The sequence below is a fragment of the Melanotaenia boesemani genome, chromosome 7 (assembly GCF_017639745.1).
Source record: "Melanotaenia boesemani isolate fMelBoe1 chromosome 7, fMelBoe1.pri, whole genome shotgun sequence".
Taxonomy (NCBI): domain Eukaryota; kingdom Metazoa; phylum Chordata; class Actinopteri; order Atheriniformes; family Melanotaeniidae; genus Melanotaenia; species Melanotaenia boesemani.
Window position 1 is genome coordinate 7,092,730 of NC_055688.1, and position 5,590 is coordinate 7,098,319.

Here is a 5,590-nt window from a genome sequence, read left to right on the forward strand (position 1 = left end):
GCCAGGAGCATGATTTGAGAAAGTTGGGAGAAGATGGAAAGGAGAGAAACTGCGAGAGAAATAAATTCTTGGTATCAGAACGGAACAAACAAATGAGGTAAGTCAGGAAACAATGAGGCAATTAAATGAAGAAGTGGGTCAGGAATAAGTGGGTAGGAATGACACGGAAATGAGGAAGTAGAGACAGAAATCTATCAGGACGGAAAAAAAGAAAGCACAAATATAACAGAAAGAAGTGAGGGCAAAAAGGAGGTGGGGAAGGAAATAGCAGTGAAGGACACAAGGAGACAGACAGGAGGAGATGAAGAGTAGGCAGAAAAAGACAAGAAAAGGATGCAAACTGAATAGGACAAGAGGAAATGAGATAAATAGGGAAATAAAAATGTTTGAAAAGTGGAAAAGCAAAGCATGTGGGACCTCAGAGGTTAGTGTTTAATCATAACATGAACTGAACTGAAATCCATTCTGCTATGATTTGAAGCTCCAACTGAAAACAAGTCAATTTGGGGCAAATTTCAGGGCTCCGCGAAGTGACAAGACACATAATTATCTGCAGCTACTGCGTGTACAAACAAGTTTTCACTTTTCTAATCTTATTAAGGAGATTAAAAAGCTTCAGCAACAGGTTTATTCATGCTGTCTGCTGGATGGAGCAATGAAAAAATAAGTGATTTCCTCCTAAATAGATTTTATTTTCACCATCTCTGAAAAATGAGTCAGAGACATCATTAAGGAACTTTTTTCTTGTTTGTTTTTCGCTGCCAAACACACAACGTCTTGATAAACAGCAGAAACATGGGGTGGAATGGTGGTTTGGTCCTTGGATCAATTCAAATGACAATCCAATCACAGAGTAAAAAGGAGGCGGAAAAAAAGGGAACGTTCTGAAAATAATCCCATTTAAACAGTAATTTGTTCCACTTCCAACAGCATGTCAGTTATTGTGCTGCCAAAACGCAGCGCAGGAAGAGAAAAGGCAACGACAACAGGAAACGAGGCATTAAAATACACAGTGACAGAGTCTAAAAATGAAATCAACAAAAAGAATTTCGGTAAGAAGCTGTCGGAGCAGGAGGAGGAATCATGCTGTGAGCCCAGTCATCTGTTTTTCTTATTACCATTGTTGCTCAAACTGCACTGCTTTTATAAACTGTGTAGCGTATAGTTTTAATTTAATTTGTGCGTAACAAATCCATCATTACTGGGTGCAGAATGTCTCATGAGTCTGCTCCATTTTCAATGTGCAGGTCATCCATAAAACCACAGGGCATGCATGTTCCAAGATAATAACATACTGTCCCACAACACAGCATACCTGCTTCATCCAGTTCAGGGTCGGGGTGATGGGAGGGGCCTGTATCAGCTGCTATGTCATCAAACCCCCCTGCAAATCTATGAGGGGCCGTTTGAGACATTATTCAGAATTACCCTCTCACAGACACATGTGAAATTTAAGTCATTCACACATTATACTGAAACGTCTCATATATTATACTGAAATAATTCACACATTTTAGTAAAACCTTTCATACACTATACTGAAACTGCCTCTTATATACTATACTGAAATTTCCTCTCACATACTATACTGAAATGCTCTAACATACTATACTGAAATGCAGCTCCCTGTCTCATCCTTGACTTAGTGTTTGATAAAGGAAGTTCTTAAACCCTATGTTACTGTTTTCATTTGTCAGTGTTTAAGTCAGTGTTGAAGCACCATGCTTATGTAACTGAGATAGTAACTGTGTGGTTGTATTTATAACATTATATTAAATTTGTGGCTGGGACACAGACATTTTCAACTTGTCATCTTGTTTGCAGAAAGTATAGCAGGTGTAGCTTCTATGGCAGTGGGATTGTTTAATTCTATTGATGTGGTCATGAGTTTATGATGACTAAGTGAAGCAGCTGGCTTCTTCAGTACTATACTGGCCTCAGCAGATACTATTAGAAGGGTTAGGTCTGACATGACAACCGGATAACTGACAGTAGCAAGTCTGAATGAGGACACGCTAACTAGCCACCTAGCATAACTCAGCCATTAAGATATGCAGTGCTGTCATAGGAAGACCTGGACGGCACTGGACAACATACTCTTCATCTGTGTTTGGAGTATTCTCCAGGATATGACTCACAGTGCTGTCCAGGTCTTCGTTTTACAGCACTGTATATACCAATGGCCAAGTTGTGCTAGGTGGCTAGTTAGCATGTCCCCATTCAGACTTACTACTGTCGGTTGTCCGGCTGATGTCGCGTTAACCCTTAATAGTCTCTGCTGAGGCCAGAATAGTTTTGGAGATGCCAGCTGCTTCACTGAGATTACTTCCAGGCGACTGAACAGATATTAATACAGCACAAGTCTTTGCAAAACAAATCTACTACATGACTTCCGTTTCAACTAAAATGACTTCCTTTTCAAGTGAAATCTGCTCTTACACACACTAGTAGAATTCCTTTCATACATACTAGTGAAATTCCCTCTCACACACACTAGTAGAATTCCTTTCATACATACTAGTGAAATGTGATTTCAAAAATTTCACTATAGTGTGTGAATGATTTCAGCATAGTGTTTAAGAGCATTTAGTATATAAGAGGAGATTTCAGTATAGTATGTGCGAGTATTTCAGTATAGTATGAGAGGAAATTTTAGTATAGTATAAAAGAGGCAGTTTCAGTATAGTGTATGAGAGGTTTTACTATAATGTGTGAATGACTTAAATTTCACATGTGTCTGTGAGAGGGTAATTCTGAATAATGTCTCAAACGGCCCCTCATACAAATCAGTCCCTCCAGGAATTTGTGATGTTGCAACTATTAAAACATGTTCAGCAAATCCTCCTGAATTCTGCATGTCCTTGCAAATTTGTCCAATCACAGCAACTTTAATGCAACTGAGACAAATCACAGCACTGCTCTTCATTGCCTGATATGCATATGCCAACAGCTTTACTTCCATGTTTCTGACTGTGAACATGTAGACGTGTGCAAAATAAATGTGACCTGGATAATGCTGAACAATAAATGGCAGTAATACGGCATTGGCGTGTCTAGTCTGTTCAACACATAGAAGAAGAGAAGAAACTTGAAGCCTCTGCATCTACAATCACCACCGAGAACCACAACACTTTTTCAGCACTGCAACACAGAGGTGGAAGACAAAGAAAAGTCACTAGAGAATGTCTGAGATGAGAAAAAGTTTCTTGACATTTTTAACATCCGGACTTGCTGCACATTATGAGTCAATTAGGATATTTTTTAGTTGTTTTTTTTTTTTACTTTTATTAATTTTGCTTCCCATTTGAATAAGTTGCAGCTTCACTCTGCTGTAACTCCCCCAGTGTGATTAGTCCAATAAAGAATATTGCAATATCAGTATTTGAATTTTTAAATGAATTCATATTATAATTATAAAATGAAGTAACAAAAGTTGCCACAAAATTCTAGAGGGAATGCAAAATATACCGGATGTGCCAGCATGAAAGAAACCTTTAAGTGGAAGACCAACAGGTGACTCAGTTTCGAACCTGGCTGAAATCAGACCTGAAGCAAAAAGTAAGATTAACAGAACATTAGCACTTGACCCCCACGGTCACATGCTCCGTGACCATGGGGGGCTCTGGCTGGGGCCTTCCTCTGCCACCCTCTGGGTGTGTCTGGGGTCATCTTCATGATGGGGTGGCTTGGGATCATTCTCCAGGATTGCTGCTGATGGCTCGGGTCTCTGTCTAGTCTGCCACCCTAGTCTGCCTGTAGCCTCTTTAGAGGCGGGGTCGCATTTGCACAATCACATCACACCAAAAGAAATACTTTTTTTTTTTCATTTATCTTTCTTTGTGAGTGTGTATCTGGTACTTCGGTAGTTACTGTGATACGTTTGTGATGTGTTTCTTGATTTGGTTATTATTTAGGAACTCTTGATTACTGTTAGCTCCGTTTTATTTGTAAAAGCCGTAGGAAATTTTCTGGTGCGTTTTTGTACCAGTGTAGCAGTTGGTTGATGGTTGGGATTGAAGGGTCATTGCCTTCTATCTGTTGTGTTTGTGTCCCCTCTTTCTTCTTTCTGCTTTCCTTTTTGTTTCTTTTTGCTATCTTCTGCCTTTTTCTGTCCTCCCCGGTCAGATACAGCAAAATTACATAGATTCCATGATTCAAAGTAAATAAATAAATAAATGAATCAGCTTATAAAGAGGAGCCTTATACCCATAAACATCCCCAATTTGTTTGGCAGCCAGACCATTATTCTGTTTGCTATGATGCTGGAAAGGACAAGTTAAAAAAAAGAACGTTTGCACTTGTGTTTTGGGTTGTGTTGTTACAACCAGATTGCGTGGGCCTTGCCACTACGTTAACCAAATTAACAGGGGGAAAGTTTGATGATGACAACCCCTACATTAAACAATGTGCAGCTCCCTGTAAAGAGGCATTGATTTAAAGTCACACAACTTTGTATTTCCCTTTGAAGTATCTTCAGCAACTTAAAAGATGCTGTTAAAGGTGAGGTTGAGAAAGAATAATGTGACTGCATTTGACATAATTTGTTTAAATAGCTGCACAGAGCCTTGAGCAGACTTTCCTGATAAACAGTTTCCATCATGTCTTTAGGGTAGCTGATGTTAGATTTGCATGCTTGAAGCCTTTGAGATATTTTAAATTTAGCTGATACTAATTTGTTTGTGGAATGAAGTGTTGACTGCCATGTGTTGTAAACAGTGTTTGTGTTAATGAAGGTTAACATGAACACTACAGTATTTGATGTACCTGCATGAACACATGGCTTTGTCTATTTTTGTTTAAACATTTTAGCATTAACTCAAATTACATGAAGACAGACGTTACCATCTGCCTTAACACCACCTACTCTGCAAACTGCAAACTCCAAAAAAACTTGACAAATTTCAATGCAGTTTTTGATGCTGGTTGCCAAACGGAGGCTTTAACTGAAATGATTATTTCACTTGCACTGTTTCATGAGTAGCAACCATAAAATAAAAATACCTTTAAACTTGTTTTTTCCTTCATATTGTGATAGTTATTTTCAAATAGTTTCTCAAGGTTAAACTCAAAAGACATGAAATAAAAGAAGTTTATTTGTCTGATTGCTGGGTCAAGGAACTTATGTGTTGAAACGGGTAAAACTTTGACAAAAGTGTGAGTGATTGATTTTTGTCAAAAAAAGGATGATGAAAGTTTAAAAGAAAATCATTCAAGAAACTTTATGTTTGAAGAACATACATTTTAATGCATTTTCTTCTTTGATTTAAAAACAAGACAGTTGGAGAAATAAAGTATAAACTGATGATGTAAGGTGGTAAATGACAGGAAGGTGGAGGTGAGTTGGTGAAGGCAGAGTGAATTCACCTCAGCTGCACAATCTTTTAAATCTTTGTTCCTAATAGTCAATGACTGAAAAGCTGATGGTGACAGACTTGCGACAGTCAGTGGAGTCCTGTGCAGTCCTGTTGCGTTTAATTCCCAAACAGAACCATTTCTCTTGTGATGGTATTACTAAATAAAATGACTGAAATTAGTCATCTTTTTATATATGAAATAGAAATGAGAGAAATAAAGAGTATAAATCAATATT